Genomic DNA, 14,723 nt, shown 5'->3' with positions numbered 1-14,723 from the left:
GCAAGGATGTTAACTTTGCGGACTAAGGTGCAAGCCATGGTATTTTCAATCGCCTCATATGCATATGAAAGTTGGACATCGAATAAGGAAGACTGAAGAGAAATGGATGCTTTTGAACTATGGTGTTGGTGAAGAATATTGAAAGTACCACGGCTGCCAAAAGAACAAGCAGATCTGTGTTGGAAGAAGTACAGCCAGAATGCTCCTTAGAAGCAAGGATCGTCTCGTGCACCTTGGAGATGTTATTAAGAGAGACCAATCCTTGGAGGAAGGACATCCCACCTAGTAGAGGGGTAGCCAAAAAGAGGGAGGCCCTCGAGATAGACTAACAGAGTGGCTGCAACAGTGGCTTCCAACATAACAATCGTAAGGATGGTATAGGACCATACACGTTGGTTCTGTTATACGTGGGGTCACTATGAGTCAGAACCAACTTGGCAGGACCTAACAACGACAGTGCATATGTCAGTATACACATATCTATAAGTATTCCCTTATCCATATCTATATTAATCTAAGGAGTCTTAGGAGTACAGTGGGTTATGCTTTGGACTGTTAAGCACAAAGTTGGCAATTCAAATCCACCATGGGCTCCACAGGAGAAAGACGAGGCTATCAGCTATCATAGAGATATAGTTTCAGGAACCCAAAGAAACAATTCTGCTCTGTCTTGTAGGATCACTGTGAGTTCACATTGATTTGATGGCAGTAGATTTCTATATTGTGACACATGAGTTAATATTTATGTATCCAATGCTAATCAAGTACATCATGGCTCATTCTAGCCATCTCCCTGCCCTTGGTTATTTGGCACTTCCCCTCTTCAGCAGTGAGAAATCTGGTTATCATTGTCCACCACACATTTACTGATACGCATGTTCTAGGGGGCTTCAAAATACTTGTGGAAAAGTGGAATTAAAAGAGTGGAATTTTCCCACAAACTTTCTGAAGCCACCATGTGCATATATATGTATGCTGTGTTAGTACATATACATGTGTTTTCTAGCTCGATCTACTGAGAGGACCTAGAAGCAATGACACCCGATGAGCACTGATTGCAGTATTGGTCTTGAATAGCATTCTCCAATAATGATGGTAGCTGTGTTTCCCACTCTGAAAATGAGTAATTCTAGGGCAGGAGCAGGAAGTGTGTAAGATGACTTGGAACATCTTACAGTGCCAGAAAGTACTCTTTCTGAAAGTACTCAGAATTCCAAAGGATAGGTGTTTGGCAAGAGAATAGACGAGCCAAGCTGAAAGAGTACTCAGTGGCAAAAGCTGGAACAATTTGAACAACAAAGCAAATGACAGAATAATGGATTATAGCCCAAAGTACAAAATAAATAACCCCGGGACCATATTGATTAAACTATTCAATTATTCAATTGATTGAACATATAATGGTTAGAAGAGGCAACTCTCCCATGTAGAAGAATTCCAAATAATTTATGTAGAAACTCAAGTAAGTGAAACTTACCTTCACTTACTGTTTATACTTGTGTAAAAACCGAGCTATTTCAGCACATATTTAATACAGTTTTTGTGGTAAAATTAGGTGCCTCGGCTGATATTCGAGTATTTTTCATTTGTTGTTATAATATACACGAGAATATAATATACATGAATTCAAGAGTTGCAGCATGTGCAGTTTAATGATATTGTTAGTTATACACATTATACAGCCATTCATATCCTCTTTTTCTGAGATGTTGCTCTCTGTTAGCGTAAATTTACTGCCCTTTAAGGTTTCAGAAGAAAGATGAGAATATCTGCCCCCAGGGATGATTTACACCTGCAGAAACCCCTTTCTAGGGCCCCAGGAGTTGGAATTGACTGATGGCAGTGGAAAGCTTCCCTTCCAGCTTTCAAGTTGCTTTGATCTCATAGAGATAAATCTTAAAGCTAAGCTATGATTTGATTTTTAAGAAGAATTCTGGGGATAATTTTGGTTTAAAGTTTAAAGATTGCCTTAGGGCAATAGTGTCAGGGGTTTATCCTACCTTAATGACTCCAGGAAGTTTGGAGTCCATGAGAATTTGAAGTTCTGGTCTGCACATGCCCCCTTTTGATTAAGGCTCTTCTACAGACTCTTTGATCAAAATGTTCCATAATGGTAGCCAGGCACCATCCAGTTCTGAGCTCATGATAAAGGAAGCAGTTGTTCGTGGAGGCAGTTAGCCACACCTCACATATCTCTCTCCTATTCCTGACTCCCCTTCTTCTGTTGATCTAGACAAAAAGGTATTCCTTGGGTGATAACCTGCAAGCTTCTAAACACTATACGAGGAACTAGGAGTGAGAACAGAAACCCTAAACAAATTGTTAAGCCAGCTAACTGGGATGTCTCATGAAACCATGCCTCTAAACATCCAAACCATGAAACCAAATCCTATAAGGCTTTTGGTTGTGCATAGCCTCACCCCCGCCCTTGTAAATACATCTATTACACAAATTTATGCCATTCCAGCTTTTTACTGATGCTCAATTTATAGCAATTACAATAATTGCCTGTGCAACCTTACCCATAATCAGTGAGATATTTCAATCAATTTTAGCCCTTTCCTTTCTCACTTTCTCCTGTCTCAGGTATTACTGATACTTTGTTCTCTGTTCATTTGCCATTTCTTGTCTTTTATTGAGGGTCAGGCATTATTTACTTTCTTGTGGTTGACTTATTTACTCAGCATGTCTTCCAACTTTATCAATATTTAGCCTGTATCAAGACTTCATTTCTTCTACTGGCTGAGTTGTATTCCATAGTATATGTCATAGTTACATAATTTTGTATCAACTTGAAGATATAAACGTGTGGTTGTGGAGTCTAGCCTGTCCATGTGTCTGCGTGGTCAGTAGTTCAAAACCACCAGTTGCTCTGAGGGAGAAAGATGGGCTTTCTACTCTTGTAAATAGTTACAGTCTTGGGAACCCACCAGGGCCCTGTAATTTGGCATTTACTCGATGGCCATGTGTGCATTTAGAATTATTGGGCCAAATGGCTATCACTGCTTGCTGGGGTGTGGGTGGATAAATTTATAAGCATATAAAAAAATAAAAGAAATGATAAAGGCTATGGTGAACAAATTTTCCACTTAAAAATTAAAATGTTCATAAATAAAGCTCAGTTTATAAGTAGAAAATATTAAAAGAGAAGGAATTAGTAGTTTCTGAATCTAAAGGGCTTAGACAAATGGCTAAGAAAAACATGAAGAAATTCTTACCTTATCCCACTCCTAATAGGACTGGCAGAGGGAGAGTAACAATAGTTAGGAAAGAAAGATTGTGAATAAGGGGGAAAGGACCTACCTAATCCAGGGCATAAAAAAAGATTGATGGGCAGCATTCAGTTCTCAGCTGAATTTGAAGACTGTGGAAAATGACAGCAGGAAGGCCTCATGCCGTCCTGTCTTTGAGAAGGGGAGGAGAATCAAGATCACCATCCCAAACTGATTCTCACAAGGCAGAGCTATGTCAACTCTCTCCAAGTTCTTTACAATGTGGACTCTAGCTGTTCGTTTCTCTTTTTTCCCCCGTTCCTCTTATGTACTCTTGGGTCCAGCAGTTCATTGCAGTGGCCATAGAGAATTCACAGACCACCCTCACAGATTTATTAGGGAAGTTCTAGGTCACAAGTTGGAATCAAGATTAGATCAGGAAAAGGTAAAGTCTCCCTTCTTCAGTGTAGGATAGCGCTCTTGGCTCCTGTTGGCTATGCAGGGCTTACTCTTGACCCTCTCAGAGCACGCCTCTTCGCCTGGCCCTTGGTCTGGCCTCTGCTGTATTCAGGCAAGTGTTAACAAAACTCTTTTAGCTTTGCTGATACCTACCCAAAGCCATGCTCAGCCAACAAGATGTCTCCTTGTAGTTACCTAGCTCACTCCCTCCTTGGGTGTGTACACTCACTGTAGTGACAGTGCCATCTCACATTGATCTCCTGGGTCTACTACTGCTGCTTCTCATCATCTCACATCTTCGCTGTGTTATAGCTGTTTCTGTCTTCTGGGTCTAGGGGGTGTTCAGCACAGGGACCCTGAGTTCAAAAACTGCTTTATTTCTGGGTCTTTTTGGTGGTAGTATGATTCCCCCTTTCTACCTTTGTAATGACTCCTTTTAAGCATAATGGAGTTACAAAACTGAACGATTCCTCTTGTTAAAGTTTTATACACTGTATTTGCATGACCTTGCCCCACCAGGGCATCGTGAACTTGATTTGCATTTTCAGAAAGCTGTCCAATAGGTCACAAACACCTTATTTGCATAGTCCCACCCAGTCATTTTGTGGGAGTTATAAGGCCATGGCTAGAAAGGCTGTAGAAAATTAATTCATCTCTGACAAAGGATATCATATTTGGTGAAGGCGAAGGGTTAGCCAAAGCAAGGGAACTGCTCAAGGAGATAGTCTGACATAGTAGCCACAGCAGTGGACTCACACATACCTTTGATCGTGATGATAACATAGAACTGAGCAATATTTTGTTCTGTTATACCTGCCATTGTCCTGAGTGGCCATGAGTTTATACTATATTATAGCAGGATCAGTCAATGTAGTTGGCTATTTATTTATTAATTTTTCTTGCAGGTGATTGGATAGACCCAAGGTTGTGTAGGATAACAATATAGTAGGTGAACAGATAGCTTGGGAGACAATTGATGTTTTTTCTCTTTTAGATTAAAATAAAAAATTAATTTTATTGGGGACTCTTACTGCTGTTATAACAATCCATTTATCAATTGTACCAAGCACACTTGTACATATGTTGCCATCATCATTTTCAAAACATTTTCTTTCAACTTGAGTCCTTGGTATCAGCTCCCCCTTTTTCCCTCTCTCCCCCACCCTTGTGAACCCTTGATAAATGATATATTAATATATTATTATTTTCATATCTTACCCCATCTGCCATCTCCCTTCACCCACGTTTCTGTTATTCATCCTCCTGGGGTGGGGAGGGTTATACATTGATTATTGAGATTGGTTCCACCTTTATCCTCCTCCTCCCCCCACCTTCTCCCAACCGTCATGGTATGGCTACTCCCATAACTGTTCCTGAGGGTTTTATCTGTCCTGGATTCTGTGTGGTCAAAAACTCTTATCTGTACCAGAGTACATGCTCCCATCTAGCCAGATTTGTAAGGTAGAACTGGGGTCATGATAGTGGTGGGGGATGGAGGGAGAAAACATTAAAGAATTAGAGGAATGTTGTATGTTTTGCAGGTGCTATGCTTCACCTTGGCTGACTCGTTCCTTCCTTGTGACCCTTATGTGGGAGGATGTCCAATTGTCTACAGATTGGCTTTGGGTCTCAACTCCGACGCTCCTTGTTCACCTAATATAATTGTTTGTTTTGGATCTTCTGATACCTGAAACCTGATCCCATCAACACCTCGTGATCACACAGGCTGGTGTGCTTCTTCCACGTGGGCTTTGTTGCTTCTCTGCAAGATGGCCTCTTGTTTAACTTTGAGCCTTTAAGACCTCAGACAATATATCTTTTAATAGCCAGGCACCATCAGCTTTCTTCACCACATTTGCTTATGCACCCATTTTGTGTTCGGTGATCATGTTGGAAAAGTGAGTATCACAGAATGCCAGGTTATTAGAACAAAGTGTTCTTGCATGAGGGAGTACTTTTGTAGAGGCCCAATGTCCACCTGCTACCTTAATACTTAACATATAAATATATATACATAGACCTATATCCCTATCATTATATATTAATATATTTACATATATACATTCCTATATTTATACCACTATAAATGCCCTTGCCTCCTAGTTCTTCCCTCTATTTCCTTTTACTTTCCTCCTGTTCCACTTATCATGCTCATAGGTTAAAATTTAACACCTTCTCATTTGTTCTCTCTTTTGACTCATTTTTTAAAAAAAGATAATTTTATTGGGGGACTCTTCCAGCTCTTAAAACAATCTGTACATCAATTGTATCAAGCATATATGTACATATGTTGCCATAATTTTCTAAACATTTACTTTCTATTTGATCCCTTGGTATCAGCTCCTCTTTTTTCTTCCCCCTCCCCACCCTTGTGATCCCATGATAAATTATAAATTATTATTATTTTCATATCTTACACTGACTGCTGTCTCCCTTCCCCTACAGTTTCTGTTGTTCCTCCCCCTGGGATGGGGAATGGTTATGTGTAGATCTTGTGATCCCTTCCCCCTTCCCCTCCTCTCCCCACCTTCCCCCACCCTCCTGGTATCACTACTCCCATTTCTGTTCCAGAGAGGTTTATCTGACCTGAGCTCTTATCTGCACCAGCGGACATGCTCCAGTTGAGGCCAAAGTCAAAGGCAGAACTGGGGTCATGATAGTGGGGAATGAGGAAGTCTCAAGGAACCAGGGGTCTTCTGACTCATTTTAAAATTTGTTCTAGTTTTTATTATCTTCTGCTTTCTATTTGATTGAGGTTTTTCTTTGGGGGTTTGTTGTTGTGTTTCTTTTTTAAATTAAAAGTTCATTGTATTGGGTCCTCTTACAGCTCTTATTATAATCCATACATCAATTGTATCAGGGATATTTGTACATATGTTGCCATCATTCTTTTCTAGATATTTACTTTCTCTTGAGCCTGGTATCAGTTCCTCTTTTTCCCTTCCTCCCCCACAACTGAGATTTTAAGACACAGATCACAAGAACTTGGATTGGTAAACGGGCAATACTGTATAGGGAAATGGCTTAGTTTTTCCCTTGGTCAATTGGCCTTTGTCCTTGTTTCTGTAGAATTAATTACCTTTGGAGTAATTGGGATTTCTTAGTCTGGGACTTTTAGGCCACACCAGAGAACTTGTGCTGAGGGGTAGGAGTTGGCTAGACTAGAAAAGACTAGTCTTTCCTAGGAGTCCAATCAGGAGTTCAAATGATTCATTGCATTGGGTAAATCTGCATAAGACTTTAAAGTGTTAAAAAAGTAGGATGTCACTGTGAGGACTAAGGTATGCCTGACACAAGCCATGGTACTTTCAATAATCCCATATGCATGTAAAAGTTGGACATCAAATAAGGAAGTCCAAAGAAGAACCTATGCATTTGAATTACAGTGCTGGCAAAGAATATTGAAAATACTATGGACTGCCAAAAAGGCCAACAAATCTGTCTTGGAAGAAGTACAGCCATAATACTTCTGAGAGACAAGACATTGTCTCCAGTACTTTAGATATGTTATCAGGAGAGACCAATCCCTGGAGAAAGGACATCATACTTGGTAAAGTAGCAACTCACTGCCATAGAGTTGATGCGACCCTATAAGACAGGGTAGAACTGCCCTCTGTCTGGGACTGACTTTTTATGGGAGTAGAAAGCTCTGTCTTTCTCCCGAGGAGCACCTGGTGGTTTTGAACTGCTGACCTTGGAGATTGCAACCCAAACATAACCACTATGCAAGAGGGCCTATCATGCAGAACTGACCAATGAAAACCCTGAACACAGAGACTCAGAGAGTTTCCTTGTTGAAGAGAACATCTGCTTTAGGGAAGGTAGATAATCTCTTGAGTCAGGGAAGCTCCATGATGGTTTTTCTCCCAGTGTGTCACTGTATCTTTTTTGGCTCTAAGACATCTGCATTTGTATGGTTTGTTCTCAGTGAATTCTGTGAGTTAACTCGGCAGATTAATTAAGCCCAAAGAGGCAGTGGGAGGGAGCCAGTGGGCCTGAATTTGGAACTGCTATCTTGAAAGGGAAGTGGAAAAGCAGCCCGACCTTTATAGCCAGCAGGTTAGAAGATTGGGATGCCAGGAGGATGACCCAAACTTGTAGCTGATGTCTGTGTATTTGGCAATCTGAAGGACAGTGGCTTGTTCATCTGTGAGCCCTGACCTAGCTCCAGGTGGCAATGAGAATTGATAAATGGGAATGTAGGACTGATCCTTACACATAGGCAGATAGAATGTGCCTAAAAGATTGAGTCTGGGGGGGAGAAGGGGTGGGGTGGGTTGTCACGGTGGGACATAGAATGACCTTGACTAGGAAAAGAAGATAGAATTGCTTGATGCCGTGAGGCATCTGGAGAAGATAGGGAGAGGCCTGAAGCCTCTCTTCCTTTAAAGATCTCTTTGTGCTTTTTTTTTGTTTTGAGAACTATATTTCAGGCCAGTGATTCAAAGGAGTGTTTGGTGATGAGGTTGAGGTCATTTGTTTTACTGTGTAAAGAGACATAAATTCCAGTAATCTCTGTAGAGAAGTCAGAAGGAAGAACATGTGGGCTGGCGGGGAAAGCACAGAGCCACTGTAGTGGGCATGAAAAGAAGAGGGGAGGGTACTTGGTCTGAATTGGTCTGTGCTTTGTATAAAGTCTATAGGTGACTAATGACTAATCCAAGATTTCTGAACTGACCTGTGGGGTAATGATTGTCTTTTGATCCTGATTCACTGTCTCTGTGTGTTATCTAAAAAGCAGTATTAGTAGTGGAAAGGTTAACCATGGCTGGTAGTGGGTACTTAAAGCAATTAGGCTTTATATAGTGAAAACCAGCTTGGCTCACAAGTCTTCTGAAGTCTGATGTCTGCAAAGTCCCCACTGTTTGAAGTTTGCTTTGAGGTAGACTGATAAGATTCAGCACCACCATTACTTTAGTAAAATCCAGTTGGTAAATATCCCACTGCCAGTGATTCTTATCATAGTGATCTCTTCTGCTGGGAACCTCATTTCCGCCTCCTATTCGGGTTTACTCAAAATTGGGCACTGAGGCCTTTGTTGCTGCTGTGTCTCCTGGGCCACTTTCACCTTTGGGCTACTAGTTCAGCCTCCGTTTTAGTGCCTACCTCCTTAAGGGAGCTGAAGCCTTTTTTTTTAAAGCTAGTAAGACATTGTCTCATCTCAACTTTGTATTTTCATTATACCTTATGGACCATTGAAGAAAATCTTTAATTTTTCCTTTTAATCCTTTAGAGTTGCTCTGAGTCAGAATCAACTCGATGGCTGTGGGCTTGTTTGTTTTTTTAAAGACAGCAGAGGGAATTGGCATTGCTTGAACAACTAACCAAACCCAAACCAAACCCACTGCCATTGAATTGATTCTGGCTCATGCTAACCCTATATAAGGTTTCCTGTAAATTTTCCTTCCGAGTAGTGGCTGGTGGGTTTGACTTACTGACCTTTACAACCCCACACCTAACTCACCAGGGCTGCGTCTGTTTGCATATGAATCTTTATATGCTTATAGGGAAATACTGATGCCATAGTACCTAAAATGTGTAATGCGATCGATGAACTAAATGTATCTTCTTTCTACTTTAGGTCTGTCCATTTAAGTGGAAATGTAACAGAACTAGCTCTGATGATAAGAACAAAGGACCATCAAGCAGGATTGTGCAGTAGAAATCTTTGCTTCCCAATGAAGGCACCACCATTTAGAATTTCTACTTCTTCTAAGGTATTTGAGGCAAAATTTTACTTGAAAACCTTATTCTTTGAAAGCCATTTTATAATGTTGTTTTCTGTTTTTATGAGTTTCATGAATTTACAAGCATCTTTATTTTACAATAGTTGGCTTTTCAAAGTTACAGCCCCCCCATCCCCACCCCCCACCTCCCACACACAAAGCTGAGAGATATCCAGATTTTTAGTAAAGCATGTTGTTTTGGTACATTTTGCCCCCACCCCCAAATATGTGCTGTAAATCCTAACCACAAGCCCCACCACGGGAGAAAAATGGGGCCTTCTACTCCCTCAAAGAGTTACAGTCTCAAAACCCCACAGGGGACAGTTCTACCCCAACCTGTAGTGTTGCTCCGGGCTGGTATAGACTTGCTGGCAGTGAGTATCAGTGGGTAGAATCCCATTTTGGAATGGGTTGTCTTTGTCTTGCTAATAAGCAGGGTCTGTAAAGGGTATATCTTGAGTTAATCTTTTTTTGATATATAAAAGAGACTTAGCCAGAGCTGAAGGAGAACACCCCAGGAGTAGTGTTCTAAAGTTCAAACTTCTAGCCTCCTAAACAGTGAGAAAATATATTTCTGTTTGTTAAAGCCACCTAGTTGTGGTAATTTTGTTACAGCAGCACTAATTAACTAAAACACATGTCAAGTGTAAGAAATATACTGAGTGCAAGTTGACTGACCCCATTATCTCTGTTAGAAGAACTGGGATATTTAAGCGTTAGTCAACTATCCTGTGTACATCATGACTGTGAGATGAGCAGCAGACATGATACAAGAGAGCTTAGTGATTGTCCTTCAGTTTGACGTGGAAACCTTTTTTATTCTTATAAACTCATTAAGGAGTTCGCTCATACACCCCACTCTGCCCCCAAGAAGGGTCATTTTGATTCTCCTAGACTGTCCCTGAGAAACTTTTGAGATCTGGTAGATTAGTTTCACTTAGAAAAGTGAGAATGAGTGTGTAATTAAAGGGTCAAGTGACGATTCCAGATCATGTAGCAGATCTGATTAGGAAATTAGAAAAGGCTATCTAATTAAAAACAAAAAGAAAATGTACTATCAGCAGAAAGCTTAAAGACTTAATAGCCCTTTACTTTTCTTAAAGCATACATAAATTACAAACAGGATAGTTAGTGTTTATTGAAAACCAAAATATTTATCAAATTTTCATTTTTTTTCCAAATAGGCATGAGGTATGAAAAGGTTTCACTACTTTGGGTGGTTAAGCTAAGGTTGATGAATCTCTGTATGTTATATATTTATAAATAATATCTATCCAGACTATAAAGTAAAAATTAAAGAATATATATCACTTATTATTAAGATTTTTAATTTCACTTGGTTATATTTTGAAATAAGAATGTGTAAAGTAGTACATTCCAAAGTATTAAGAATTCCCTGAATAAGTGGATTACCTCCAAAACGGGCCTGGCATAATTGATCCATCTTTGTCAAAGAAAAATTATGTTAAATAAAAATCAGATGAAAGAATTAGGTTGCTATGGTGAAAGATTTTAAAACTTCAACTAGCAGGTGTGGGTGTTTCTTTTTTTTGGTGGCTTTGAATTTAATGATAATCAAATACACAGTTTGTCTTATCATAACTACTTTGCTTATTCTACAGGATGTCTTTCCTTCTTGTTTTCATTAAACAAGACTAACTGAGTGTCCAAACTTGGCAAAGAATTATTTTAATATATGCCAGAGTTATAAGTAAAGTTAAAGACGTCATTCACTCACATTTTTTCCTGTGGCCCCGGAAGCCTAAAGACAATCATCTGAAACATTTTATGACAGTCATAAAATGAATCGTTAAAAAAAAATCATAGTTTAAAATTGTAAGTAATATAGTTAAGTCCTATAGTCAAACCTCTCCAAAGATAAAGACTAGATAATACTAAGTTCTGATCAGTTGAATTTTCTGATTGTTTGTGATGCTTTCTTTCTCCTTTCCAAATTTGCACAAGATTTATTAAAGTTTTTAAACCAGTTTTATAGACATATAATTCCTGTACCATGTAACACAGTGGTTTGAATATATTAAAAGAGCTGTGTAATCATCCCCACAATCAATTTTAGAACATTTTCTTCATTCCTATATCCATTATTATTAGCTCCCCATTATACCATAATTTCCCCTGCCATAATCCCAAGGATCTATTAATCTAGTTATTATCTCTGTAGAGTCACCTGTCCTGGATTTCATATAAGAAAAATTATACAGGGGAGAAAAGAAAACAAAAACAAGGAGAGCAACAACAAAATAAAACTCTATCAAGAGAAAGCAGACTAGAAACTAGACCAAATTAAAAACGAGTCAAAAGGGAAGCAAATGATCGATCATATGTTAAAATGTAACCTGCCTACGTCTGAGTACTGTAGATACTCGAGTAAAAGCCAACCCTAATATCCACCCAGGCACCCAATTTTAGAATAAAAACTGCATAACAGTGTGCTGAAAAAACACAACTTATACATGAGTTTATACGGCAATCTACTTTCCAGTGCACTGAGCAAGGCTGTTCACATCCCTGGTCAATGGTCTGAGGGAATTCAATGGAGGCTTAATCTGTTTGGGAGACTTTGTAAATGGATTTTGAGCTTTCGCTGTCATCGGTAGCAAACTGGGTGCTCAGAGTTTCAGCTCAAATACAGTTCCTTCCTCTGATCTTGGATTTTATTGTTTAGAATTCTTGGATCACATGAGCTGGTATGCTTCTTCTGCTTGGACTTAGCTGACATCTCACTTAGATAGTTGTAGCGTCCAGGCCTGCGGGACACACGAGCAGGGCCCTGCAGGGAAAGGCGGACCTGGATGGGAGAAAAGAAGACACGGAGACGTGGAGCAAGACAAAACGCTGATCAAACTCCCATTTATTTGGGCAAAGCTGGGGCATATAAAGGGGGACTGGGAGGTGCATATTTTAATAAGGTGTGCGACACAACATCCAATCCAACATGTACATTAATGAAGCATAAGAACGCTAACCAATCAGCTGCAGGTAAAAAAGCGCGCGCTAGTTCTCAAAGACGTCCTGCATGCAGACTAAGGTTCATCAGGCGTAATGCAAAGTCCATCGTAGTCCAATGAGCGCTCGGCATTATTAACCAATGGGTGAAAAGGTCAACTCTTACAACTGCCCGTGCTACAGAGCACTTAGCTAGGAACGTGGAGGTAGGGTTGGGCAGGAATTAGGCAGGGCCAGTCCCCCACAGGTTTAGCAAATGAAAGACACAACACTTAACAACCAGGAAGCTGCCAAGTTCGGCTCCCTGGCTGAGGCTAAGGCCTTAATGGCCACCGGCTCCCAACAGATAGTTGCATGTTTGAAACATGCCTGTAAGACTGCAGATGCTATTCTTTCTCATAGCTGGGCACCATCTGATTTCTTGTGGTTAACTGTGCTTATACTTGTAAAAGCAATATAGATCGTGTTAATTCTTAAATTAAGAATCTCTTACTCTTCTAATATACCTCTCCACTTTTTTGTAAGCATTCACTGTGATATTCCTATTAAAAGTTGTCATTTTGATTTTTTTTAAATGGAGAAAAGCGAAAATGTCGCAGACTAGTGCTCAAAAGAAACGTTTTGATTTTTTTGGGGGGGCAGGAGGGCAGTAATTTCTTCAGAACATTGTAAATTTTGAAACTGAGAAGTTTTATTACAAAACTGGTACTTGAGTTATGCCCCTAAAACATTTGCAAGATTATAGGTCTTGGATCATAGTTCGAATTAAGTTAAAATAGTACCCTTTGAAAGCAGGTTTTACTAAAATACAGTGTAGTCACGGTGTTCTCTAGTAACTTGATACAGTTTTCTGTACTGTGACAGCACAAGCTTTGGTTCTTCTGTTTTTTGTGTTTCTTTGGGAAATGGACTCCATGTTTATGTTTCCTTCTATATTTATTTTGTAGCCTTGCAGTAATAAGTTAAATACATAAAATAATGCTTTCCAGAGTGATATTAATGAATGTTGTTGCTAAAAACAGAGAAGCTTATACCACAGAAGCATCATTCACAGTTACTCTTCTCACAGCAAAAGCAGGTCAATTCACTTCATTAGCAAGGAGCTTGTAAAACCAGTTTCAAAGTTAATGACAAATATTATGCTTGGAGAGAAAGTAAAACGAGCTCGTGGCAAAAATCCCTTATCAAAAGCATACCATCTGGAAAAGCAATTAATGTCACGTGCACATGCTAGCAGATAGTTTGTTTTCAGTTGGATGAAAGCACTGATGTGCAGGGGACACTGCAGCCCTTGATACAGGTGTGCTATTTATCACTGAAAAATCCTTATCACAGAAGAAGAACTCTTAGTTACTGTTGTTTCATTGATAGTTGGTGATTGGTTGCTTTTCAATCCAGGATGCCCTAGAAAAAGTGGCTGTGGTTCAAGCACCAACATCTTGAGGTGCAGGAAAGAGTATATCAGCCTGTATTCCTCACCCCCCTTGTTTCAGAGAGAATAATTGTGAATCATGATTGTTATGTATTATTGATGGAAATAGTAAGAAATGTGGATGTAAGAAATTACTGTCCACTAAAGCCATGCCTTTTCAGTTTTGTGAGAAATGGTTAGCAACTATGTGGTTAGTTGCTATCCAGTTGCCTCCCATTCACTGAGACTGTCTGTATATGTATGCCCTGTCCTGTGCTGCCTTGATGATTATTGGTTTGAGTTCATTGTTGGTGATTATTGTGTCAACCCATCATATTTTGAGTACCTTCTCTCCTGAAGGGTTTATCTTCTAGTGCTAATATCAAGCAATATTCTGGTTAGCAACTATCTCAGATTCTGTTTTTCCACAATAATATGTGGTAAGTCTGGAGAGGAAAGGGCGTACATGTTTATTAGTTTGTCTTTTAGTAAAATAAGATCAATACTTCTTTAGTACTGATCATCTGGTTTCGATGTAGAAAATCTATTTAGTCTTGAATTACCTGAATTTATAGTTTCATGTTCACAGTAACATGGCTTATTTATTTATTTTTTTAGTAACTTGATTTTTAATGTTGAGGATGAGTTTTGTAAAAATTGCAGCTATGGAAGAAAATAAAGGGACCGATGGCCCCGGAGTGTGGGGTTAAGGGGAAGAGGGAACCCCACAAAACATCACAGGTTCGGTAGGCGCAATTGTACAGCGATAATAAGTAGAGATTATAGTAAAGTCATAGAGAGCATGAGAGTTAAAGGATGGAGTCAAGTAATGGAGTCAGACGCAATTCATGGTAGCATAGCTCACCTCAGCCCCGCTTGATGGTCCTCGTGGAGGGGGCTTAGCCATCAGAGAAGAAGCCGCTGCTTCGTCCTCCTTAGTCACCTTCT

At 39.7% G+C, this 14,723-nt stretch overlaps 1 protein-coding gene across 5 annotated transcripts in view; it reads left to right on the top strand.

Annotated features, from left to right (window-relative positions):
- The first annotated feature begins 9,260 nt into the window (after nucleotides 1-9,260).
- The window catches only part of NCOA1 (nuclear receptor coactivator 1), a 177,098-nt gene continuing 171,635 nt past the window's right edge, over nucleotides 9,261-14,723 (top strand). For all 5 annotated transcript variants that reach the window (XM_045286625.1, XM_004696065.2, XM_045286624.1 and 2 more), the window contains exon 1: nucleotides 9,261-9,388. The gene's annotated coding sequence lies outside the window, so the exon portion shown is untranslated. The remainder of the gene's footprint in view (nucleotides 9,389-14,723) is intronic.

The sequence above is a fragment of the Echinops telfairi genome, unplaced genomic scaffold (assembly GCF_000313985.2).
Source record: "Echinops telfairi isolate 266 unplaced genomic scaffold, ASM31398v2 ScPeMD7_9;HRSCAF=40, whole genome shotgun sequence".
In the NCBI taxonomy this organism is placed as follows: Eukaryota; Metazoa; Chordata; class Mammalia; order Afrosoricida; family Tenrecidae; genus Echinops; species Echinops telfairi.
The sequence above is the reverse complement of the archived record's forward strand: the minus strand, read 5'-3'. Positions and strand labels throughout refer to the sequence as shown.